Source organism: Sciurus vulgaris, assembly GCF_902686455.1.
Source record: "Sciurus vulgaris genome assembly, chromosome: 10".
NCBI classification, from domain to species: domain Eukaryota; kingdom Metazoa; phylum Chordata; class Mammalia; order Rodentia; family Sciuridae; genus Sciurus; species Sciurus vulgaris.
The window spans coordinates 137582721-137610042 of NC_136470.1; the positions used below are offsets into that span (position 1 = coordinate 137582721).

The 27322-nt window shown below is 45.0% G+C and overlaps 1 pseudogene across 1 annotated transcript; it reads left to right on the forward strand.

Moving 5' to 3' along the window:
• Positions 1-1697: 1697 nt before the first annotated feature.
• LOC306637695 (RNA polymerase II elongation factor ELL2-like) lies at positions 1698-27322 on the forward strand (annotated as a pseudogene). The gene is made up of 5 exons: positions 1698-1704; positions 9185-9339; positions 9770-11198; positions 26394-26598; positions 27112-27322. The product of its transcript is annotated as an RNA polymerase II elongation factor ELL2-like (transcript).

Genomic DNA, 27322 nt, shown 5'->3' on the forward strand with positions numbered 1-27322 from the left:
TGGCGGCATCCACCTCACCTTCAGTATGTCCATGCAGGCTCCCAGCCCTAGTACATCATGGGTTCAGGAAAGAACCAACTTTCCTCTTAATAATCAATCAGTCTTTGGTTTAAACAGTCTCTTCCAGACACTCAGGTGGTCAGCTCAAAGGTCCAACTCCCCATAAGGCTTGTCCCTTCTCATCAGGGACAGGGGAGAGAGGAACACTGGAGCAAGGGTCAGACCCCACTTACTGGTTTGGCACTGAGCCCTTGATCAGATACAGGGCAAAGGAGACAGTCCCTCCACCATCCTGCCCTGGAGCCTAACTCCCATACACCTTGGACTCCTCTTCTTCCCGATTCTTTGAAAGCAGACAGACTCACTCCCTTGACAGGTGAAATGACTTCTGACCAGCAATCAATGAAAGGTACTACATGCCATTTCTAAGTCCTTTCTCAGCATCCTGTGATTCTTGACAAGGAAAGAAACAGGAAGTTAGATTTATGAAATGAGGTCAGTGATCCGAATTAATCAAATTAATACATTATCCTTATCTCTTTTGGTACCAGGGACTGAACCTAGAGGCATTTGACCTTGAGCCACATCCCTAGCCCCATTTTGTATTTTATTTAAAGTCAGGGTCTCACTGAGTTGTTTAGCACCTTGCTGTTGCTAAGGCTGGCTTTGAACTCGCCATCCTCCTGCTTCAGCCTCCCAAGCAGCTGGGATTACAGGCATTATCCTTATTTCTGAGAGAATCAAATTTTTTTTCCCAAGAGTTGCTCTCTTGCAATCATTGATTCATTTTGTCTCCTTTTTATTTTTTTTATTTTCAGACAAGTTCTCCCTAAATTGCAAAATCTGGCCTTGAACTTGTGATCCTTCTGCCTCAGCATCCCAAGTTGCTGGGATTACAGGCGCCACCATGCCAGGCTCAACTCTATATTATTTTGATCAGTATCGTTATTGCCAAAACAGTCCCTGCCAATGAATTTGGCTACCATATATGCTATTTATAATTTTAAATGCAATGTAATCTGAACAGGATTTGGATTTTATAACTGTCTCATTATGCAAAGCTCTAGTGAGGTCCAAAAATCTTTACTCTGAAACATTTTTGAATATGTGTTTAGTAATCTATCGCTTTAAAAGTAAAAAAAGGGAAAACTTGTCAAAATCTCTGCAGAAGCATCAATTGAACAGTAAAACGCTGCCTCCTTCTGGATATTTTTATTGGACATGATAAAGTTGTAAAACTGCTGTAGAGACATTGTCTCATGAAAAATGTAAGAAAAATGTTTAAGGGAAATTTAAAGAAAACAAAAGTAAAGAACTAGAGCAAACTTTGAAAGATTATCTAAATTCTGCCTTTGAGGCAGAAAAACATCTAAACTATCTATCCAATAGGTGTGATTTGATTCTCTATCCTTTTAAAGATCCTTTAATAATAACTGAGGAAGCAGAAAATGGATGATAAAATTGGAATTAGCATCATCTTAATTTTTAAATTACACTACCAGATCTAGAATGTTTTTTATTGGGGGAGGTGGGTACCAGGGATTGAACCAGGGGCACTCGACCAGCGAGCCACATCCCCAGCCCTTTTTTGTATTTTATTTAGAGATAGGGTCTTGCCGGGTTGCTTAGCCCCTCACTTTTGCTGAGGCTGGCCTTGAACTCTTGATCCTCCTGCCTCAGCCTCCCAAGCAGCGGGGATGACAGGTATGTGCCATCATGCGGGCTCAGATTTAGAATCTTGAAACACAACTTGCACTATCATTTATGCATGCACACACATCAACACTACATTCCTGGAAAAATTTGTGTGTGCGTGTGTGTGTGTGTGTGTGTGTGTTCATGCACGTGTGCGTGCCAGGAAATGCCTAGGTTCTTGATTTATAGCCAGCAGTCACATGAATTTGGGAAACCACTTAATCCCTCTGAGTTCCAATATCCTTATCTGTAAATGAGAGTAATAAATCCATTGTTATTGACCTCGAAAACCCTTTGTGAGGTTCACTAAAATCAACAAAGAACTCTGTGAGGGAAAGAATTCACACATGATCTTTAAGGCTTTAAGTAATCATATGTCTGAAGTTAAAAAAAGAATCAGACTTGTGACCAACAAGAAAAATGCTTGGTGATGCCCCATGTATTGCAAGATCAGATCTGGCACACCCAAATCAGTCAGCTCCGTGCTTCCTAGAGTAAAAAGATGGGGATGGAAGTTACAAAAAAACCCAGAATGATCTGGTTAAACAAAGTAAATTCACTCAGTCCTCTAGGTGTGCTTTGTCCCCACAGAGCCAAAAAGCAGGTGGGTCTCACCAAAGCCAATCTGGTCAGCAACCAGGAAAGTCCTGTTTGCTCAGCCCGTCCCAGCATTCCCAGACTCTGCCAAGTTCCCCGACCCAGGATCACATGCTGACCTTGCCCTGGGATGTTAAAGGGGCTCTCAAGATGCTCGCAAGCAAGATTAGCCAAGATCCAAGCCAGCTAAGAGACCCAAGGACACTCCACAGCTCCGATCCCTACTCAGTGTGTAATCTTGCCTCAATTTTGTCTGCAAAAGGAGTACGAGAGTAAAACTACCTTATGAGACTGTTGAAAGGTGGACGGGGCGAGTGCACATGCCCACTTGGAACGTGTCTGGTGTCTGTGGTGCCTGTCAGCTGCAGCTCTCGGTGCTGCTGCTATGACCACCATGCCAGCCTCTTTCCTCTGGCTTGTACTTCTGGATCAGTGGCATGTCTCTTCTCAGACAGAAGGTTGATCCTTTAAGTCCTCTGTTCATTAGTGTTTAGCTTTTGTTCCTATACCAGTCACACACTATACACAGACACTTTTTATTTCTCAATTAAAAGATAATAAATTACAACTGCTGCCTGGTGCAGTGGCACATGTCTGTAATCCCATCGAGTCAGGAGGCTGAGGCAAGAGGATCGCACGTTTAAGGGGCAGCCTCAGCAATATAGTGAGGCCCTCAGCAACTGAGACCCTGTTTCAAAATCAAAAATAAAAAGGGCCAATCAGGTGAGGAGGTGCGTGCCTATAATCCCAGTGGCTCAGGAGGCTGAGGCAGGAAGATGATGAGTTCAAAGCCAGCCTAAACAACTTAGCGAGGCCCTAAGCAACTCAGCAAGACTCTGTCTCTAAATAAATACAAAAAGCAGGCTGGGAATATGGCTCAGGGGTTAAGCCCCCCTGGGTTCAATCCTTGGTATCAAATAAATAAATAAGAAAAATAAAAAGGGCTGGGAATGTAGTTCAGTGGTAAGCACACTTAGGTTCAACATCCAGTACCCAAAAAATACATTAAAAACAAATTATAACTCCTAGGGTTATTTGATGGCATATAAGCCAAAGCAAGTAACAATTATTTGGCAGCTGTATAATTAGATGCCCCTAGGACATATATATTTCTTCAAGCTGTTAAACATTTATGATGAGGAAATATTTCTTTTTTTAAAATTTTCTTAGTTGTAGATGGACACAATACTTTTATTTTATTTTATTTATATATCTTTCTATGTGGTTTTTTTACGTGGTGCTGAGGATCGAACTCAGTACCTCACATGTGCTAGGCAAGCACACTGCCACTGAGCCACAGCCCCAGCCCATTAGGAAATATTTCAATTCCATTTTAGCCCGAGAGCAGAAGCAACTATCATAGCCCTGATTCAAATTTATTCGATAAATCACCATAAGAAAAGTACTAAAAGGCACCAAAACGGTTTTGATTAAAGACTAAAAGTGACATTATCTATTAGCGGCATTTAAATCATGTAAGCAGGTTGTAGCTCTCACTCGATCTGCTGGAAACCTTAACTGATTTGCCCTTGGCCCAGCAGTTCCTATGCACCATTGTTCTGGCCCAGTGGTAACCTCCAGAGTTGGCCACACTGAGGCTTAGGAAGATCCTCAGCAGGATCTATCCACAGACATAAAGTCCTTTTGGAGTTATGAAAGAGAGAAGCAATTTTAAATTCTGCATGAAATCTTCAAAGCAGTAACTTTTTTTAAATAAATTATTGAGGGATCGAGGGACTGGAGAACTTCTCACTCCAGTGTGAGGTGCGGTCTAATGGCCACAGAGCAGCCGCTTCGCGGCCTGTTCTCGGCTGGCCCTGGGTTCCTCTGAGCCTCCACATTTCCCCCAAGTCTAGCAGCCTCATCATACCTGCATTTTCTTTCAATGAATTCCTAGGACAGGCCAGGTGTGGCCCAGTGAAACATTCCCAGGGGAAGTAGAGTCTAGTCCTCACTGGATTAAAAGTAGGGAGAACTGTCAGGTCCAGTCTGTTTCCCATAAAGACATTAAGAGAAAAGCATTTTAAATTTCAACAGCAAGACTGTAATATAGCCATGAATATGACACTAAATAGGTGCTAAAATAAACTATAAAACAAATATAAGTGTCTTTTTCATGCAGTGGAGAGATGCTCTTGTATTTGGGAAGATTTTGCAAGACACCAAGGATGTGGCTACTGTGCTTGCTAGCTCTTGCAGGGACGCTTGCGGTCAGATTCAAAGCCACAGGTGCCAAGTGCAAGTTGTCCACTAGATGGCCCTAGCACACACTAAGTATCCTTAACCACTGGGATCTTATTCCCATGATAAATAAAACACAATGTATTTAATACCTATGTGATTGAAGACGTCCTCTTCTAAGGGAAAAGCCATGCAGTGGTCATCTAACTATTAGTGATCACCTAATAAGATGGAGACTTGAACACATTATCTCCACTCCATTCCAACTCGGGAGGAAAGTAAAAGGTATAATAAATTCACAGGAAAAAAGAATGAAGGAGAAAAGGCAGCAGACCAGATCACATTGTGAGGAAGGGGTCAGCAGGATGGCGGAGGGTGAAGGCCAAGCATCAACAGAGGGGACAGCAATGAGAAGCAAGCCTGCTTCCAGGGCTCACAGCCACAGGGGGTACAAGCGCCCCCAGGTCCTGGAAGGGCAGGCCCAGGGGAACCCTGGGACTGCAGTGCTGGCCTCAGGTCCTGCCACACCTGTCTCCCCATTTCCCACAAAGCTGTTGGCCATGCCAGCCTGTCCCCTCCAAAATTAGACACTGGTAGATGGGACTAGGAGCAGCTGGAAACGGCTTGCTCCTGGCGTGATCACCCTCCAGCAAAGCTGACCCCTGGCCAATCCCCAGTACAAAAAGAAAAAGAAAAAAAAGCTATGCTCATAGAACAGGTGATCAGAATGTACTGGATATCTAAACCACGTTGGAACTGGAAGTCAACAGAGCAGTGCCTCCACAATGCTAAAGACTGGGTGGGTGGGTTGGTCGGTTTGTATTGTGGTGCTTGGTGGGAACCCAGGGCTTTGTGCATGCTGGCAAGCACACTCCGCAGCTGAGCTACATCCCCTGCTGCTAGGATAGATCATGCTTACACCTACAGCTCTCCCAACCAAGCTCTCACGAACTGTACCACAGAGGTCTTCTGTGACTTGTCAGTTCTTGAAGCACTTAACTTTGGGGCACTCTTTTGTAAGAAGCTCCTGGAGGAGAGAAGTCAGGACAGAGGGATTCCTGGGTCAGGACACCTGGGCTCTCACCAGGAGGGAGGCTAAGCGTGAGGGAAGCGGTGGGGTGGCCTTAGTGCACACAGCTGTGGGTGTGGGTGGAGGCTTTGGGCAGGGACATCTCCAAGGAAAAGAGAGAGAACTGATGGATTTTCTCACGGATCTGACCTGTCCTGTGTTGTGACAACTCACCTTGCTTGTGAGTTTGCTGAGCTGAAGGTAAATGGTGATCACTGCTCTGATAAGAAACTGAAAGACAGCCGTAAACTCCCCAAATCTGCCAGCACTGCCGTCACAGACAGGGTTCCAGTAGGCCCATGCGCGTTGAGAGCTTCTCTAGCTACCCTCCTCGGGGTCACTTGGCTGTTGGTGGCAAGACACAGACAGTTGCTGAGGGCCTCATCAATGCATGGGAGGGCTGCTGGAGCTAGTACCAAGTCTGCCCAGAAAGCCTGAAGGGCAAAGGAAGATCAGCCCTAACCCGCCACCCCTGCTCCATCTTCTCCGTGACGAAAGAAGACGCTCAGAACTGTATGTCTCACTGGCCACCGGAATTTCAAACCCAGAGACCAGCAAACGATGACAATGCATTCTAAAACTTCAGCAGGAACTGGGCATAGTGGCCCAGACCTATGATCCCAGGGAGGCTCAGGCAGGAGGACTGCAAATGAGCGAGACCCTGCAACAAAAAATAAAAAGGGCGTGACTCAGAGCTCAGTGGTAGAGCACCTCTGGGTTCCAGCCCTCGTGGTGGGAAAAAAAGAAACAGATGCCTTCAGAAGGAAAGGCAAATGTTTCATAGGCCATTTGTGTTTCTGAATACGGCAGTTTTAAGTTATTGGATTTTAAAATCACTAGTTTTTAATGGAAATAGGTTGACCAAAAATCTGTCACAAAATTTTGAGACCCATTGAAATAAAGTTTAGCGAGAAAAGAAAAACAAAACACAATAAAAAAACACAGTAGGGCTGATAGAAAAGGAGAAAAGGGAGACTGCGGAGGAAAGAGACTTTTTGCTGAGAGAGGGGAGTCTGAGGGGGAAGTCTGTCCCCTGGAGGAGGAAGGCCTGCAGGCCAGGGCAAGGTCAGGCGGAGCCGGCACACCTCCACAACTGGCAAATGCTGACCGGGCCCCTGCAGGTGCAGGCCTCAGCCTGCAATCAGAGCCCTCCGCAGAGGCCCATCCACCCTCAGGGGTGTCCTGAGCGAGCCCCCCATTAACGCAGCCCGAACACAGCTGTGTCTCTCCACAATGTCCGAATTTTTTGAATAACAATAAATGCACAAGCTACCCCGCTTCGAGTGTGGGGATCCCTAAGGACAGGGGGTCATCTGGGACTCACAAACCAGCAATCACACATTCTTTTATTCCATTCCAATCTTTTCGTTTTTATTTTTACAGACTGCATTTTGATTCATTGTACACAAATGGGGTACAACTTTTCATTTCTATGGTTCAACACAATGTAGATTCACACCATTCGTGTAATCATACGTGTACATAGGGTAATACTGTTTCTTTCTACTATCTTTCCGTCTCCCACCCCGTCCCACCCCATTTTCCTCTACACCATCCAAAGTTCCTTCATTCTTCTCTTCCCCCCATCACCCCACCTTGTTATATATTGTCACACACTTATCAGAGAAAACATTCCGACTTTGGTGTTTTGGGCTTGGCCTATTTCACTTAGCATGATATTTCCAACTTCTTCTATTTACCAGCAAATGCCATAATTTTATTCTTCTTTATGGCCAAATAATATTCCATTGTGTATATATACCACAGTTTCTTTATCCATTCGTCAATTGAAGGGCATCTAAGTTGGTTTCACAATCTAGCTGTTGTGAATTGAGCTGCTATGAACATTGATGTGGCTGCATCACTGTAGTATGCTGATTTTAAGTCCTTTGGGTATAAACCGAGGAGAGGGATAGCTGAGTTAAGTGGTGGGTCCATTCCAAGTTTTCTGAGGAATCTCCATACTGCTTTCCACAGTGGCTGCACCAATTTGCAACTCCACCAGCAATGTATGAGTGTGCCTATTTCCCCACATCCATGCCAACACTTATTATTGCTTGTGTTCTTGATAATAGCCATTCTAATTGGAGTTAGATGAAATCTTAGGGTGGTTTTAATTTGCATTTCTCTAATTACTAGGGATGATGAGCACTTTTTCATATATTTGTTGATCACCTGTATATTATCTGTGAAGTGTCTGCCCAGTTCCTGGGCCCATTTATTGATTGTGTTCTTTGTATTTTTGGTGTAAAGTTTTTTAAGTTCTTTATAAACTTTTGAGATGGGTGCTCTGTCTGACGTGCATGTGAAAAAGATTTTCTCCCACTCTGTAGGCTCGCTTCTCACATTATTGATTGTTCCTTTGCTGACTAAAAGCTTTTTAGTTTGAATCTATCCCATTTATTGATTCTTGCTTTTATTTCTTGTGCTATGGGGGTCTTGTTAAGGAAGTCTTGTCTTAAGCCAACATGATGTAGATTTGGGTCTACTTTTTCTTCTATTTGGTGAAGGGTCTCAGATCTAATTCCTAGATCCTTGATCCATTTTGAGTTGAGTTTTGTACAGGGTGAGAGAGAGGGGTTTAATTTCACTTTACTGGATATGGATTTCTAGTAACGTCAGCACCATTTGTTGAAGAGGCTATCTTTTCTCCATTGTAAATTTTTGGCACCTTTGTCTAGTATGAGATCACTGTAATTATGTGGGTATGTCTCCGTGTCTTCTATCCTGTACCATTGATCTACCTGTCCATTTTAGTGCCAGTATGATGCCATTTTTATTACTATTGCTCTATAGTAGAGTTTAAGGTCTGGTATTGTGATACCTCCTGCATCACACTTCCTGCCCAGGATTGCTTTGGCTATTCTGGGTCTTTTGTTCTTCCAGATGAATTTCATGATTGCTTTTTCTGTTTCTATGAGAAAAGTCATTGGGATTTCAATCGGAATTGTGTTAAATCTGTATAGCACCTTTGGAAATCTGGCCATTTTGATAATATTAATTTTTCCTATCCAAGAACATGGGTGATCTTTCCATCTTCTAAGGTCTTCTTCAATTTCTTTCTTCAGTATTTTGTAGTTTTCATTGTAGAGATCTTTTACCTCTTTGGTTAGATTGATTCCCAAGTTTTTGTGTTTGTTTTTTGAGACTATTGTGAACAGAGTTGTTTTCCTCATTTCCCTTTCAGATGTTTCATCACTTATGTATAAAAATGCTTTAGATTTATGCATGTGGATTTTAAAACCTGCTATTTTGCTGAATTCATTGATGAGGTCTAGAAGTTTTCTGGATGAGTTTTTTGGATCCTCTAAATAAAGAATCATGTCATCAGCAAATAGTGACAGCTTAAGTTCCTCTTTTCCTATTCATATCCCTTTAATTTCTTTAGTCTGTCTAATTGCTCTGGCTAGTATTTCAAGTACGTTGTTGAATAGAAGTGGTGAAAGAGGACATCCCTGTCTTGTTCCCGTTTTTAAAGGGAATGTTTTCAGTTTTTCTCCATTAAGAATGATATTAGATGTGACAGCACATCAGCACTGAATGGCCATAGCTGTGGCGGCGACTGCAGAAGCCCGAGCAGCCACAGCTGCAGTGGAGGCTAGAGCCCAAGCGGCGTCAGCAGTGGCTCCCGGGGAGTTTAAGATGGCAGAGGGGGAGCGGTGGGCCTGCGGGAGGAGCAGTGATGCGTGCGGGCGGCTAGGGCAGGACAACATCACCAAACTGCATGTGAAGCTCACTGAGACAGCAATCCGGGTGCTGGAGACTTACCAGAGCCACAAGAATTCAATTCCTTTTCTGTAATATAAAGCTGATACTCCGCCTCCCAACCACTTGTCAATCTGTGCTCTGCCCGCCTCTTACGTTACAGGAATTTCCGGCTTATGGTGCCACCATTTTCCTGCTTACCACGTTATCTCCTAACATGCTAAATAGCTATTGGTTCATCAGTCAGCTTGCAAGTATTCTCCTCTGCTATTGGTTCCTTCCAGCCCGGGAGATTCCAATATCTGGGAGAAGTGCACATGCCATCTTTCTTTTTTCCTTTCTTTGCACCCTGAGCAGACGTGTTAGTTGTCCGCCTAATAAAGTCTCTTGCGTGAGACCTCGTGTCCGGGGTGCATTTTTCTGGGAGCTATTGGTGAGCCGCAACTGAGACAAGCGGGCAGGCGGCACTTCGCACAGTGGCAGCTAAAATCGCCACAGGTCCCAAGCTGCCTTACATTTTTGACCTTTGATTCAGTTCCAAGAGCTTCAAGGGCTGGTCAAAATTCCCAAAAGTGATTCCCTCAATGAAGTACATAACTTTAACTTCTATTTGTCAAGTGTGGGCAAAGACAACCCTCAGGGCAGCTTTGACTGCATCCAGCAAACATTCTCCAGCTCTGGAGCCTCCCAGCTCAATTGCCTGGGATTTATACAAGATAAAATTACAGTGTGTGCAACAAATGACTCAGATGACACGAGAAAGAATGACCCAGGCAGAGGAGGAATCCCACAACCGAAGCACAAAAGTTATCAAACCCGGTGGACCATATGTAGGGAAAAGAGTGCAAATTCGGAAAGCACCTCAAGCCATCTCAGACGCAGTGCCGGAGAGGACAAGGTCAACCCCCATGAACCCTGCAAATACAATTCGAAAGACTCATGGCGGCAGCAGTGTTTCTCAGCGGCCATATAGAGACAGAGTGATTCACCTACTGGCACTAAAGACCTACAAGAAACCCGAGCTCCTGGCTCAACTACAGAAAGATGGAGTCAATCGAAAGGACAAGAACTCCCTGGGAGCAATTCTGCAACAGGTAGCCAATATGAATCCAAAAGACCTCTCCTACACTTTAAAGGAATATGTGTTTAAGGAGCTGCAGCGAGACTGGCCAGGATACAATGAAACAGACAGACAGTTATTGGAGTCGGTGCTCTCTAGAAAACTTAATCCATCTCAGAATTCTGCTGGCCCCAGTCATTCAGAATCTCCTGTAGTTCTAGCAGAGATGCTGCATCCTCTCCTCAGAAACGGCCTTTGGATTCTGATTTTATCGATCCTTTAGTGAATAAAAAAGCTTGAATATCTCACCTGACAAATAGAGTACAGCCAACATTAAATGGTCATTTGAATCCCACCGGTGGCAAATCTGCTGCAGGCCTCCTGCCACCCCCTGCAGCTGCTGCCATCCCCACCCCTCCCCCGCTGCCTTCAACTCACCTGCCTGTCGCAAATCCTCCTCAGACTGTAAATTCAAACTCCAATTCCCCGAGCACTCCAGAAGGCCGGGGGACTCAAGACCTACCTGCTGACAGTTTTAGTCAAGATGGTAGCATCTATGAGGACCAGCAAGACAAATACATCTCTAGGACTTCTCTGGAAACCTTACCCCCTGGTTCAGTTCTACTAAAGTGTCCAAAGCCTATGGAAGAAAACCATTCGATGTCTCACAAAAAGTCCAAAAAGAAGTCTAAGAAACACAAGGAAAAGGACCTAATAAAAAAGCATGACATTGAAACTATTGAGGAAAAGGAGGAAGATGTTCAAAGAGAAGAAACTGTCAAGCTGAGTAACTCCAGTTCAAATTCCAATGAAGGAGTTAGAGCAGGTTGCACTGCCTCCATGGAGCCTTCTTCAACAATCGAACTCCCAGATTATTTGATCTAGGCATCTGTGATAGAGCAATTTAAATAAAATGACTCAGGTTATATAAAACCATGTGGAGAGAATTGAACTCCAAGATATTACACAGTGAAAAATAAATGTGAACCCCCAGGGTGCAACCCAAAGCTCCTACCACCTGCCTGAAAACCTCCATTTTTTGTCCAATTGTCAAGGGAATTTTGCATTTCATGACAGGAGTACAGAGTACAAAGAACCAGAAAATATATTGCTATTGTCTCCTATTGAAGCCAGAATTGGGGACAGGCAGTTAGTGTAGAAATAGGGAATCAGGAGGAAATGGAGGCCATAAAGCCATCTGCCTCTGGAAGTTGGAGACTGCCCTGGGGAATGGAATGTCAAGGACCTGCAGAGCCCCCTCACCTTTTGGAGATTCCTTTAGTCTACAAAATAGGCAAGAAGATGTGGAATTCTTCCTTTGTTGTGGGTCCCTCTTAATTAGGAATTTATAGTGGCAGGAGGAAAGCAGTAATTCCCTTAAGTCTGAATCCTCCAAGGGTCTCTAGCATAGGGCAAACTAGAACCCTAGCACTTTGCCAAAGAAGGCCACAAATTACTTTGGCAAAGCCAAGTAGCAAGAGATGGATTTTCTGGACCGTATTGAAGCTCAAACTTAGGGAGATGTCCCTAAAAATGGTCTCCGGCGCGGGCGCCTGAGGTCTATTTTTCTTTTCTTCCACTTAGATGGGAGCTTCACTCTCAACAGTATTGCCAGGTTCACCACTAGCCTGTATACTGAAAAACTGGGACAAATTTGACCCACAGACACTCAAGAAAAAGCGCCTCACTTTCTTCTGCCGCCAGGCCTGGCCTCAATACAAACTCTCTGATGGAGAATCTTGGCTGCCAGAGAGAAATATAAATTTTAATACCATTTTACAGCTTGATAGATTTTGCAAAAGGGAAGGAAAATGGTGTGAGGTACCTTATGTTCAGATCTTCTTTATTCTAAGGGAAGACCCCAAATTATGCCTGTTAGGTGAAAAAGGGGCGCAGTTATGGTTCATCGCTAGCTCCCAGAAACGCTCCACAGATACAGGTCTCACACAAGGAACCTATATTTTGTGCAGGCGAATTCACGTCTGCAAGGGGGAAGGGGAAAAAGAAAAGGAGAAAGATGGCTCACGGTTTCTCTCAGACATAGGAATTTCGTAGGCTGAGAGGAACCAATCGCGGAGGAGAATTCTTACAGACTGACTGATGGACCAATGACATATTAGGACATAATGCTGGAGGCAGGAAGATTACAGCAACGTAAGCCAGAAATTCCTGTAACGTGAGAGGTGGGCTAATGCAGATTGACAGGTGGTGGGGGAAGCCGGAAATTCCTTACATTCCCCCATTTCATTTTATATAAAAAATTTAAAAAAAATTTTTTGGGTACATGGATGAAGGTCAATCTTCTGTAATTACTTCCTGCTGGGTGTGGACGTAGAGCTGGTATCATTGTGGTAGGAAGAACTGGGGACTTGATAGTTTCTCTGGAGGCACATCTGCAGCCAGGCTCTGATATTTTGTGAGATCCTGATATTTCTGCAATACAAGTTGATTAGTTGACATGGAAGTAAAAGACAGGGGGCTCCCCTTTTCGGTTGGCATTCTATTGGAAAAAAAAAATTCAGTGATTAGGAAAATTACAAACAGGAATCCAGTCCTCATGGCTGGGCGTGGTTGTCTGGTGTTTCAGTAGTCTGGCTCCCAATTTCTGGAATGGGAGAAAGGGTGGAGGGCTTTATGATCTTCAGTCTGAGACGAAGGGGTCCCACAGGAGTGGCCGAGTATCGGTTGGAAGAAGCCTGTGGATTAGGAGCTGGAGAAGGGTTAGTGGACCGAGAATAGAGCTTAACCTGAGAATGTGCAGCCATCCTGGTAGATTTTGTACCTTGACAGCTGTTGGCGTGGTCAGGATCACTGTATGGGGTCCCTGCCACTTGGGAGATAGAGGGATTGTAGCTTCCTGAGGAGGAGAAATAAGAACTTGGTCTCCTATTTGAAGAGGTTGGGTACGGAGGCCAGATAAAGGTTTAGGTAGGGTGGAGTCTGCATAACCCCATAGAAATGCTCGAATGTGATTCAGGAGAGGAATGGATATTTGAGAAGGAAGAAGGGAAGGAAGGGGCACTATCCCAGGGGGGCAGGATGGGACGACCGTACATTAACTCAAAAGGGGAAATATTAGCTGGTTTCTTTGGGAGTGAGTGAAGACACAGAAGAGCAAGGGGCAGGAGTTTAACCCAGTCGAGGTGAAGTTCTAAAGAGAGCTTGGTTAAGACATTTTTAAGAGTTCGGTTTGCTCTTTCTACTTTGCCTGATGACTTTGGGTGAAAGGGCATGTGGAAATGCCAAGGGACCCTGAGAGCCTTGGCAAGTTGTTGGGTGACTTGGGAAATGAATTCAGGTCCATTATCTGACTGGAAGGAGGTAGGTACTCCAAAGCGAGGAATGATTTCATGAAGGATGAAGGTAGAGACAGTTATTGCCCTTTTGTTGGAGGTGGGGATGACTTTAATCCATCCTGAGAAGGTGTCTATCATAACCAATAGGTATTTAGATTTTCTTACTGTGGGCATGTGGGTGAAATCAAGTTGCCAGTCTACCCCTGGAATGGTGCCACAGGCTTGGTGAGTCAGAAAAATGGGGGGCCTGACAGCTGTAGGATTTGTTCGCAGGCAGACTTCACATGAGGAGGAGAGTTCCTTCAGAAATGAGATATCAGAGGAGAAGAGTTGCAGATGAGTCTTAGCAAATTGTAAGAGTGAAGAAAGGTTGGGTGAAACAGACGATGGAGATAGGAAAGTATTTCCCTGTTGGGGGGGTGGAGGCAAAGGATCATGGAGAGCCATAATAGGGGCTGGCCTGGATGACAGGGCAGCCCTTTTAGCCTCCTCATCTGCCTTGTTATTACCTGAAGAGATGAATGATTGATGTGTTTGATGGGTTCTGCAATGTACAAGGCCTATAGTTGCTGGGAGGTGAACAGCCTCAAGGAGTTTTAGAATGTAACTAGAGTTGGTGATGGAGTGTCCCTTAGTAGTAAGAAGGCCTCTCTCTTTCCAGATAGCAGCATGAGAGAGGATAATGTGAAAAGCATATTTGGAGTCGGTGTAGACTGTGAGGGATTGTCCCTTTGCAAGGGTGAATGCGCAGGTAAAGGCAATTAGTTCTGCCTGTTGATTGGTGGTGTTGTTGGGTAGTGGTCCTGACTCTATTACCTTTTTAAAAGAGACAATGGCATATCCAGCTCGACGGATCCCTTTGTGAAGAAATGAGCTTCCATCAGTGAACCATACGAAAGTAGCGTTGTGTAGAGCTCCTTCCTGGACGTTAGACGGGTAGGGAAGTAACTCCTCCAGGGTCTCAAGGCAGCTGAGGGTTGCAGAAGCATGTATATTGGAAGGTAGAGGTAAGAGGGTGGCTGGATTTAAAGGAGAGCATGTTTTAAAGGAAATGGAAGAGTCCTCGATAAGAGCGGTTTGTAAGGCTAACACCCGACAGGGTGGTAACATTTGCATGCCTTTGTAAGTAAGAAGCTTAGACAGATGATGAGGTGAGAGCACTTCAGTGGGAGCCCCCAAAGAAAGTTTTTTTGATTCCTGAATTAAGACAAATGCTGCTGCTAATACTCTAAGACATGGGGCCCAGCCTCTTATAGTGGGGTCTAACCTCTTTGACAGGTATGCTATTGGTCCAAAAGTGGGACCAAACATGTGTCCTAAGACCCCAGAGCGAACCCACTTCTTTCGGAGACAAACAGGTAGAATAGCTTGGTTAAATCAGGGAGGTGTAGGGCTGGGGCTTGAAGAAGGGCTTTTCTTAAGATCTGGAAAGGGGCTTTCACTGTGTGGAGGAGAGGTTCAGTGGGAGTACCCTTTGAAGCTTCATATAGGGGAGCTGCCAGGATGGAAAAATTGGGGATCCAGGATCGTAAATATCCTGCTAATCCCAAAAAGGAAAGGATTTCTTCCTTGGTAGATGGAGTGGGCATATCCTGTATTAATGCTTTTCTCTCTACAGTGATGGCTTTAAATCCAGGTGAGAGGCTGACACCTAAGTAAAAAACCTGAGGCTGGGAAAGTTGCACTTTTGCTGGAGAAACCCTATAACCCCTGTCAGCCAGAAAGTTTAAAAGCTTAATTGTGTCCCTTTGGGAGTCCTCAAGAGAGGGGCTACATAGAAGAAGGTCATCAACATACTGTAAGAGAAAGGAGGAAATGAATGTGAGAGAGGCAAGATCCTGAGATAACGTTTGACCAATGAGATGGGGACTGTCTTGGAAACCCTGTGGGAGAACTGTCCAGGTCAGCTGAGAAGAAACTTGAGTGAAAGGGTCAGTCCAAGTAAAAGCAAAGAGATTCTATGAATCAGGGTGAAGTGGGATAGTAAAAAATGCATCCTTCAAATCTAGCACTGAAAAGTATGTGGTGGAAGAAGGGATAGAAGAAAGCAGGGTGTAAGGATTGGATACAATGGGAAAGATGGGGACCACTGCTGAGTTAATGATGCGGAGGTCTTGCACTAGACAGTAAGATCCATTAGGTTTCCTAACAGCCAGGATGGGAGTGTTATAAGGTGAGTTGGCAGGGCACAGGAAGCCTTTCTGCCTTAAATCCTGGATGACTGGTTGAAGTCCTATAAGGCTCCTTTGGGGAAGGGGATATTGGGCCTGGGCTGGGTAGGATGTTGGGTCCTTTAGATGAATGAGTACAGGTGAGCATTTAGCTACAGAGGGTGTATGAGTGTCCCAGACCTTAGGGTCAACCAGGGAGGGAGGAAGGGGATATGAGGACTCTGTTTGAGCTGTATATTCCTGTGGAGTCATAAGGAGAGGAATAGCAGAGGAGTCCTGGCTAAGGCGCATAGTGGGTGAGAAGGAAATAGAGGTACCCAATTTGGTTAGGATATCCCTTCCCAGAAGGGGAATGGGACATGAAGGAATTATTAAAAAGGAATGAGTAAAGCCAATTTCTCCTATATGGCAGCTTATTAGAGGGGTCTGTAAGGGGTTATATGGTTTTCCCTCTACCCTGACAATAGAGGATTTGGCAGGGGAAGTGGATCCCCAAAATTCCCGCAGCACTGAGAAGGTGGCTCCAGTGTTTATAAGGAAAGGGATCTGCCTACCTGCCACCATAAGGATTACCCGAGGCTCCTGAGTCATGATGGTCATCGGTGCAGAAGTCCCGGGCCCCTTCATTCATCCATTGCCAATCCCAGCAAGTCGCCAGAGGGAGGGGCCAAGGATGACCTGGCACTTCTCTGAGCACTAGGGCAATCCATTGCCCAATGTCCCAGTTGGTGGCATCTAGGACAAGGACTTAGGGGCTGCCGGGGGTTGGGGCAGGCTCGTGTCCAGTGGCCTTCTTGCCCACACTTGAGGCATGAACTTGGAGGTCTTCTGGGAGCTTGGGCACCCCTAGCAGTGGACAGTTGGGCAGGTCTAGCTGACTGAAAGGCTTTAGCCAGCATTTGGTATTTTAATTTTTGTTTTTTTTCCTTCCCTTCCGTTATAAACCTTGAATGCCACTGCTAGAACCTCTGGCTGTGGGGTAAGGGGTCCCCTATCCAACTACCTTAATTTAACCTTTATGTCAAGGTAACTTTGGGAAAAGTAATATCATAAGTAGCTGCTGTCCCTCCGGAGTCTCAGGATCCTGGTTAGTGTACTTGAGCATGGCCTCTGTAAGGTGGCTTAGAAATGCTGATGGGTTTTCATCTCTGTCCTGTATTACTTCCTGGAGTTTATCATAATTAATGGGTTTAATAGTAGGCTTTCGTAGACCTGTAAGGATGCAGGTTTGAAACCTATCTCGCTGTAGACACCAAGCCTCAGTATTATAGTTCCATAGGGGCTCCCTATTTGGTACTGCTTCAGCCCCAATGGAATGGGTTGGGGTCGTGTGATGAATGTCATCTGCATAATTGCATGCCTGTTCTCAGACTCTCCTGCGTTCCTCAGGGGTTAGGGTGTTGGACATGATTATGTAAATGTCATGCCAGGTAAGGTTATAAGATTGGGTAAGGTACTGAAATTCCTTAATGAAGGTTGCAGGGTTGGAGGTGAAGGAACCTAGCCGTTTCTCTATTTGAGACAGATCAGACAGTGAAAAGGGGACATGAACTCTGATTACTCCCTCCGCGCCAGCCACCTCCTGTAAAGGAGCTAGGACATGTGCACGGGACCACGTGGTGGGGGGACTTGATGGGCCGAGTGGGGGAGCGGAAGGAGAAATAGAATGAACAGGGGCTTCTGCAGTAGGAGGCCTGTGAGGAGATGATTCATCAGCTGGATCAAAGTCGGAAGGGAAAGAAGGGTTAAAAGGTGGGGGAGAAGCCAAGAGAATGGGTTCAGGTTTTTGATGAGAGCAGAGATTAGGTTTAGCCTGAAAGAAAGGAAAAAGATGAAAGGGAAAGGTTCCTTTCCATTCACCAGGTTGCCCACATATGTATTTAATTATAACTAGTACAATTAGGCATATAATTATGCAGAGTACAAAGCTAGAATTTAAGGTGTCATAAATAGACCATTCTGACTTACTATCTAAAGGACAATTTAGCTCTGATTCAGCATATAGGTGAAGGGGTTTGAGATGATTCAATAAACATCTCAGGGGTGAGTTTGCTGGGGTGGATATCCTGAATCCCATGGTAAACTGAGACCCACCTGGCTAGTGATTTCAGCATCCCGAGACCACAATGCCAGGCAACAAGAGGTTAGAACAAAGGCGGGTCATCACCAAGACCAATGTTTAACCGGGCATAAGTTGAGAGGGTCTGAACACCTGGCCAGGATTTTGAACGAGACGCAGCAGGAAACAAGAGAGAGAGAGGTTCAGACCCTGAGAAAGAATCTCAGCACCATAAAACCCAGGAGTCCACCCAGCAACTAGGACCAGCTCTGGGGACCATGGAGATACCCCCACACCTCGGCAGTCCGGTGGCAGGAGCTGCGGCCCAGGCGGTGGAAGCCACGAGAGGGAAGGGGGGGCGGCACCACAGTGGGAGCCGCGGGTGGCGAGAAGGGCACCATGGCGCCACAGGCTGCAGAGATGTGTTTCTGGTCAGGGGCCTAAGGGAACTCACCAATTCTGAAGTCCGGTGTTGTATGCAGAAAACTGGGCATCCAGGTAAATGGAAGATGAGCCTGTATAAGGGGGGCACAGGAGCTTGCCATAGGATGGGGTACCGCCTGCTTAGGCAGCGGGGGAAAAAAACCCATCCCCGAGTCTTCGGCACCAGATGTTAGGTAGTAAAAAAGGGGCACAGTTATGGTTCGTCGCTAGCTCCCAGAAACGCTCCACAGATACAGGTCTCACACAAGGAACCCTTTATTTTGCTCAGACGAATTCACGTCTGCACGGGGGAAGGGGAAAAAGAAAAGGAGAAAGATGGCGCACGGTTTCTCTCAAACATAGGAATTTCGCGGGCTGAGAGGAACCAATCGCAGGGGAGAATTCTTACAGACTGACTGATGGACCAATGACATATTAGGACGTAATGCCGGAGGCAGAAAGATTACAACAACGTAAGCCGGAAATTCCTGTAACGTGAGAGGCGGGCTAACGCAGATTGACAGGTGGTGGGGAGGTCGGGAAATTCCTGTAACCGGAGAAGCGGGCTAACACAGATTGACAGGTGGTGGGGGAAGCTGGGAATTCCTTACAATGCCAACAATGTAAAATAGACTCAGCCATAACCACTATCTTAAAGGAAGAAAACCTTAAAGAGTCACCTACTGAGGGAAAGAAATCTTCTGCTAATGTCCATTAGCAGGCCTCCTGACCTCCATATCCTGGTCCTTCTCCGTCTGCCCCAGTGGACAGATCAAATATACTATCTCTCCAGGAGATGCCAGGAGGAGAATTTGGACCAATTAAAGTATACAATCCTTTCTCCTTCCAAGACCTAAGACAGATAAAAGAAGACCTAGGGAAATTTTCAGAAGATCCAGATAAATATATTGAGGTATTTCAAAACCTATGCCAGGTGTTTGACCTCACCTGGAAAGATATTATCCTATTACTTAACTAGACTTTAACCTCCAATGAGAAGGAAGCCACCCTAAAAGCAGCTGAACAATTTGGGGATGACCTACACCTTGCTCATGCCCCAGGAGCCCAAACTAGATCTAAACCCAACTATCCATCGGGAGCACAGGCAGTTCCAAGAAATGATCCCGACTGGAATCCAAACGATGAACAGGATGCTTGGAAGATCAGACACTTCAAAATGTTAGTCCTCAAAATGTGAGAATCAAACAGAAGCCTATTAACTATTCCAAGGTTTCTGAAATTATACAAGGTCCTGAAGAAAGCCCGGCTATTTTTATGGAGAAACTCAGGGAAGCAATGAGAAAACACACCACCGTGGATCCTGAATCCACAGAGGGCCATTTACTTTTAAAGGACAAATTTATCATTCAGTCGGCCCCAGACATTCGGAGGAAATTACAGAAATTGGCATATGGCCCTGATCAATCCTTAGATGATATCTTCTGACTTGCAACTTCCATTTTTTATAATCGAGATGTAGAGGAAAAGAAGGAAAAAGAGCATAGACACAAGAAAAAGACTGAAGCGCTGGTCTTAGCCCTAAGAGGAGCTAGCTTCCCAGGTGAAAAAGGAGGAAAACGGAATGTACCTCAGGCCACAAAAGGGGTTTGTTTCCATTGTGGAGAAGAGGGACATTTCAAAGGGGAATGTCCCCAAGCCAAACGGCCACCACCAGAGCCCTGCCCTAAATGTCAAGGCAATCATTGGAAAAGTGACTGTCCTCAGGGGCGTAGGTCCTCGAGGCCAGACTCTTCCACACAGGCCTGACGGGGCCCGGGGCCGATTCTAATGGCTCCCCGTAACTCCTATCACTACGCATGAGCCCCGGGTATGCTTCTCCGTAGGGAGCCAAGAGGTCAACTTCCTCTTAGATACTGGCACCAGTTTTTCAGTGCTAACCTCTTATCCTGGATCTCTTTCCTTTAATACTAACAGACCAAGGGGTGTCTGGACAGCGTATTACCAGAAAGTTTACTCCCGCAGTGAGTTGTGAGTGGGATGGGATGATGTTTTCTCATGCATTCCTGATAGTCCCAGAATGCCCTACCCCTTTACTGGGAAGGGACTTACTTTCAAAACTTCAGACTTCCATTACAATGAATTTGGGACCACAAAGATCATTGTGTTTACCTCTACTAGAATGTGATGTAAACCCTGAATATGGGCCACTGAAGGCAAGATTGGATGGGCAAAAAGCGCAATCCCAATTAAAATAGCCTTAAAGGATCCCTCTGTCTTTCCACATCAAAGACAATACCCGCTACGCCCAGAAGCAAAAAAGGGCTTATTAAAGATCATCCGGAACCTCAAACAGCAGAAACTTTTAGTACCTTGTAATAGCCCATGCAACACACCGATTTTGGGAGTTCAAAAATCAAATGGAGAATGGCGTTTAGTCCAAGACCTCAAAATAATTAATGAAGCAGTTGTTCCCCTCCACCCAGTAGTTCCTAATCCATATACTCTGCTATCTGAGATTCCAGCAACTGCTGCTTGGTTTACTGTGTTAGATTTAAAAGATGCCTTCTTTTGCATACCTCTGGACTCTCGGTCTCAGTATCTGTTTGCCTTTGAGGAACCAGATAGTGGATCTCAATTGACCTGGACAGTATTGCCCCAAGGATTTAGAGATAGCCCCCACCTATTTGGACAAACTCTGGCTAAGGACTTAGCAGAATTCAGAGATAAAACATCTGCAATTGTTCTCCAATATGTGGATGACATCCTGTTATGCGCCTCCACCCAGGAAGAATGTCAAAAAGCTACTACAGAACTCTTAAACTTCTTAGCCAATCAGGGTTATAAAGTCTCAAAAAAGAAAGCTCAATTATGTCAGCAACAGGTCCAATATTTAGGATTACAACTATCTCAAGGAATCCACAGACTAGGACAGGAAAGAATAACTCCCATAGGACAATATCCTCTGCCTCAGACCCTAAGGCAACTCAGAGGCTTCCTAGGAATAACTGGATACTGCAGACTTTGGATTCCTGGGTATGGGGAGTTAGCTAAGCCTCTTTACAGTCTTCTGAAAGAAACTTTACAACAAGGAGCAACCAACCTAATATGGGAACCAGAACATATTAAAGCCTTTAAAACATTAAAAGGGGCCCTACTCCAAGCCCCTGCCCTTAGTTTACCTACTGAAAAGGAATTTAACCTGTTTGTCACTGAAAGAGGAGGAATAGCCCTAGGAGTGGTGACACAAAAGAATGCACCTATTCAACAGCCAGTAGCCTATCTCAGCAAGGAACTTGATGTGGTATCTCGGGGATGGCCCCACTGTTTACAAGTAATTGCAGCTGTAGCTCTACTAGTCCCTGGGACAATCAAAATCACCCTGGGAAGAGACCTTATTGTCTACATTTCCCGGGCTGGGGAGATAGCTCAGCTGGTAGAGTGCTTGCCTTGCAAGCACAAGGCCCTGAGTTCAATCCCCAGTACCATTAAAAAAAAAAAAAAAAAAAAAAAGATACACAGTAGATGTCTACACTTCCCATGATCTCTCAGGAATTTTAAACTCGAAAGGAGGACTATGGCTTTCAGACAGTCGCCTTCTAAAATATCAGGCTTTACTTCTGGAAGGACCCATAACTCAGATAAGGACTTATTCTACTTTAAATCCAGCTACTTTCCTACCAGAAACATTAGAGGAAAGTCCTGAACATGACTGCCAACAGGTCCTAGCTATGAATTACTCAGCCCGACAAGACCTTCAAAACCTTCCCCTGTCTAATCCAGACCTCACCATGTTCACTGATGGAAGTTCCTTTGTGGAACAAGGAGAACACAAAGCTGGATATGCTGTGGTGACTCTACATGACACTTTAGAAGCACAATCTTTGCCCCCAGGCACAAGCGCACAACTTGCAGAATTGATAGCCCTAACAAGAGCTCTGGAACTAGGGAAACAACAGAGAATTAATATTTATACTGACTCTAAATATGCCTACCTAATCCTGCATGCACATGCAGCAATTTGGAAAGAAAGGGGATTTCAAACAACTGGGGGAACAGCTATAAAAAACTATAAACAGATCTTAAAACTATTAGAAGCTGTCCATTTACCCAAAGAGGTAGCAGTAATCCACTGCCCTGGACATCAAAAAGGAATAGATGAAATAACAGAAGGCAATAAACGAGCAGATCTGCAAGCCAAAGAAGCTGCTAAGGGGACTTTACAACAAATGACAACCTTAGCCCCTCTGATATGGACAGGTCCTCCCCCAGAGATAAGGCCCCAATACACCCAGGAGGAGACACAGCAGGCTTTATCTAAAGGAGGTAACCTCTTGCCCTCTGGGTGGATTCAGATGGAAGATAGCAAACTTTACTTACCTGCTAATTCCCAGTGGAAGATTTTACACACCCTACATCAATCTTTCCATCTGGGAGAAGAAAACACTCTCAAATTAACTCAAGAGATATTTGAAGGGAAGCATATTTCAAAAACAATCCAACAAATAGTCAAAGCCTGTGAGAAGTGCCAAAGGAATAACCCACTTAACTCTGCCAAAAAGCCCCCAAGGCTACAAAGGACAGGACAGTTCCCTGGAGAAGACTGGCAACTTGATTTTACTCACATGCCAAAAAGTAATGAATTTCAATATTTATTGGTTATGGTAGATACCTTTACTGGGTGGACTGAGGTCTATCCCTCCAGAACTGAACAGGCAGAAGTAGTCAAAGCCTTATTACAGGAAATAATTCCTCGATTTGGGCTGCCCTGCAGCCTCCAAAGTGACAATGGAGCTGCTTTCAAGGCTGCTGTCACTCAGGGAATATCCAAAGCACTAGGCATAAAGTACCATCTCCACTGTGCATGGAGGCCCCAGTCCTCAGGAAAGGTAGAAAAGACTAATGACATCCTAAAGAGGCACCTAAGAAAACTCACTCAAGAAACTCACTACCCATGGCCTAAAATGCTTCCTCTAGCCCTACTCAGAATCAGGAATACCCCCAAAACATTAGGGCTCAGCCCATCTGAGCTCCTATATGGGAGGCCATTCCTAAGAAATGATATCCTTAAAGATCAGGAAACTGCAGATTTAGTGGCTCATATCACAAAGTTGGCCAAATTTCAAACTGAAATCTGTAAATATCCTGCATCTGAGCCAATCACTTCTCCACCTCTGTATGAGCCTGGAGATCTAGTCATGATAAAAACCGTACCTTCAAGTTCTCCAAATTTAGACCCTATTTGGAAAGGACCTTTGTCGCTGGCTCTTTGCGATTCCAAAACCCGTGGATATTTGTCACCGCTTGCAGCAACAACTTGCACGGATCTTATGGGTGGTGGAGTGAAACTGAGGCACTTCTATCTTTCTCTTTAGTGCACTGCTTCCTTGCTTGTTTGTTTATAGAGGATAGAGGAAATGAGGTTTACTTGCTTTGAGAGGAGAGAGAGAGAGACTTTGCTTAAGAGAGACCTTGAGAGAAGGGCAGGCTTTGCTTAGAGCTTAGAGTAAGAGATTTGCTACGCCTCACTTAAGGTCTGCTACTTACTGGTGCGTCCTGCATCCTGTGAACTAAGGGTGTGTCTACCTAAGGTGCCCTAGTGATGCGTCTCAGTTCTCCGTTCTGCGATCTGCCTTCCGCCGCTTCCCCTACTCGCTGCTGCCGCGCGTGTGTCTAGCTGCTTCGTGCGTGAGTCTTCTTCTACTGCTTTTCTGCTAATGGCTGCTGTGTCTCTGTCTCGCTCCACCTACGCTTATATCACCTCCAGGAGGCGGAGAGCAGGGCCACACCTCTTATGCAAAGATCAGGCACAATTAGGAGTGCTTGAGAACACATGCGCATACACTGTGTGAGTGGACAGATAAAATCACCTGAGTGTGCTTATGTCAATTAACCTCCTTGCTGCTGATGTGATCAACATGCCACAGCCCCCAACAGACCTTTTCCTGTAATCTTATCTACCCCCTCTGCAGTAAAAGTGCTGGGACAAGAGAACTGCATTCACCACTCTCGAGTTAAAGCCTATCATCCTGAGTCAACTCCCAAAGAAACTTCCTCCCAAGGAACTGAGGAACGATACTCCCACACTCCAATAGAAGACCTAAAATATCTCTTCTGCAGAGACAATGGTGATATGTAAACTTTAACTTTTCTTCCTCTCTTTCTTTATTATTATAGGCAGATCCACTGAAACTAATTCTTTCCTAAATTGGGCCCAGCAATATGCCACTAAATTACAGAAAGATAATTGCTGGATATGTGGGCTATTACACCTTTCCAGCACCTCTGGACTACCTTGGTGGGTATCTCCTTTACAGGGAGATGACTGGACAAATTTACATTCCTTAATATTAGAACAGAAGAAGGAAAGACCCTCCTTACAAACTGCTACTCGTGCCAATGTTAGCTTACGGCCTATCAATGAAACTCTATCACTACCAGGTCATAAAAAGGCTTTCACTTTAGAGCAGACCAATGTTCAAATTTCTACTGCTGTTAAGTCACATGCAGGCCCATTTACTTCTAACTTTCCACCACTGCCACCAATATGTCACAGATACAAAGATGGTTATTATCAGGTTTATCAGGTTTAGGATGGAAATTTGTGGCTTACACCCACCATTGGGCATCTAAACCAAAAGGCCCCAATCTGTTGGGAACAACACAACCATATTTATGATATATGTCCTAATAGTACTCGAGAATTAGGTTGGACCCCAGAGTCACAATGCCAACAAATTGTAATTTTACAAGCCAATGATTGGTTTGGAACTAATTGGCTTTCTAGACCTGAAATTAGCTGGCCAGCACCCAATGGGACACAATGGATATGTGGAACTAACTTATGGCCCTGGCTTCCCCCAGGCTGGATAGGAAGATGTACTATCAGGTACCCCTGGATGCAAGGGCGATGGACCCCAAGTATAGAACAGCCAGCAAATCTCCCCAATCTCAAACATAGATGGGGATGATCTGTTTTTTGTTGGTATGATCATTTAGCTTCAATGTTTATCCCGCAAATTGGTTTAGAAAATGTAATGTGGCATGTGGAAACTCTAAACAATTGTACCCAAACCACCCTCCATGACGTTGAAGAAAGCATTTCTCTCCTGAACACTGAAGTGACACTCATGAGAAAAGCTGTCTTACAAAACCGGATGGCTTTAGATATCCTCCCTGCAGCCCAAGGCGGTACTTGTGCCATTGTTAGAACTGAATGCTGTGTTTACATCCCTGACAACTCTGGCAATGTGACTAACATCCTTAAAGATTTACTTTCTCAGATAGAGGCCATGTCCTCCCCAGACCCATCATGGGAACAAATTCTTAGCTCCTGGTTCTCTGGTACCTCCTGGTGGAAAACATTATTAGTCTCTGTCATCATCATCATACTCATTGGCGTGTTTCTATGCTGTGGTATTTACTGTTGCATTAATCTTATACCGTTACTCATAACTTCTTGTTTCTCTTATAGACCACCCATCTCTCAAATGACCCTCCAGCCCATTACTCCTCAACCAGACTTTTACCGTGGACCCCTCGATGGACCCAATTTCTAAAAAGGAACTCCAAGCTGCTTACCCCACGCCGTCCACTTCCAGCTCGAAGAAGTCAGAGCGGTCATTGACCCCCTTCTCCAGCAGCATGGAGTTCCTAAGATTAGAGGGGGGAATGAAGCCAGAATTGGGGACAGGCAGTTAGCGTAGAAATAGGGAATCAGGTCAGATCAAGGAAATGGAGGCCATAGAGCCATCTGCCTCTGGAAGTTGGAGACTGCCCTGGGAGAACGGAATGTCAAGGACCTGCAGAGCCCATTGATAATCAAATTTACCTGCCCTTGTCAGAGACGCAGGCAGGAAAATGCTGATTAATGCCCCCTGAGCCCTCACCTGCCTGAATCACTTTGGCCTTCCCCCTGCCCCATCCGCTTTTCACTTTTCACATCTCACCTGCAAAACCAGGCCCAATCCCTAGGCAGGAAGGAGAGATAAGGGGGAGAGAATGGAAGAATAAAACCCATAAAAAGGACAGGATATGCTCATCCCACGAATTCCGACTTTGGTCCCCTTCTTCCACCCGGGAGAAATCTGCTTTTACTTCTCTTTAATAAAGCTGCATTTCCACTCTACATTTGCCTCAGTGTGCTTCTCTGGCTATACTTCAACACCTGAGGAAGCAGGACTTGTCACCGGTAAAGAGCGGTATCACTATGAGCAACACCAGAATTACAAGGATGACTTCAATGCTGAGTACGATGAATACAGGGCTTTGCATGCCAGGATGGAGACAGTAGCTAGAAGATTTATCAAACTGGATGCGCAACAAAAATGCCTTTCTCCAGGCTCAAAAGAATATCAGAATGTTCACGAAGAAGTCTTACAAGTGTAAGGCCCCCAAAAAGGAAACCCCAACTCTGTCCCATGGATGGACGGCAACCCCAATCAACCGCAGGAGGCATCACTTGATGCAAACCGCAAGAGGTGTTTATTCCAGCGCGCTGGGACCCAACTCGAGGAGTCGAGTCCCTAGCAGAAAATCTTGTAGGTTTATAAAGGCAGAAGCCACACATCGGGAGGGGTCGCACATGAAAGGGGAAAGGGGGACAAAGCTGCCGGGAAATTCCAAAGGGGGTCTGGATTTGCTGATAGCATACAACATGTTTCACAATGTTTTACAACAGGGCGTAGATTCTGGTCAATAGTTTCTGGTAATCATTCTGTTTGATCACTATCTGGCTATCTGGCTCAATTTACCCTTTTATTCTCTGTTTGGGGCTGTTTCTTGGAACAGCTTTAAGGGCTTTGTTCCCATTCCTGGGAGGGTGACCTTAGGGAGTTGAGATGACTGGGAGGGTGACCTTAGGGAGTTAAGATAACTGGGAGGGTGACCTCAGACAGCTTAAAAAAATGTCCATTCTTTCACAAGAATATCAGAAGTCCCAATTACCATGAAGAAAAATACAGATGCAAGTATCTTCATAACAAGCTGGCTCACATCAAAAGACTAATAGGTGAATTTGACCAAAAGCAAGCAGAGTCATGGCACTAGAACTCTGCTTGGACCAGAAGATGTGAATAAACTTAAACTTATTTATTTAAAATTCCAAAT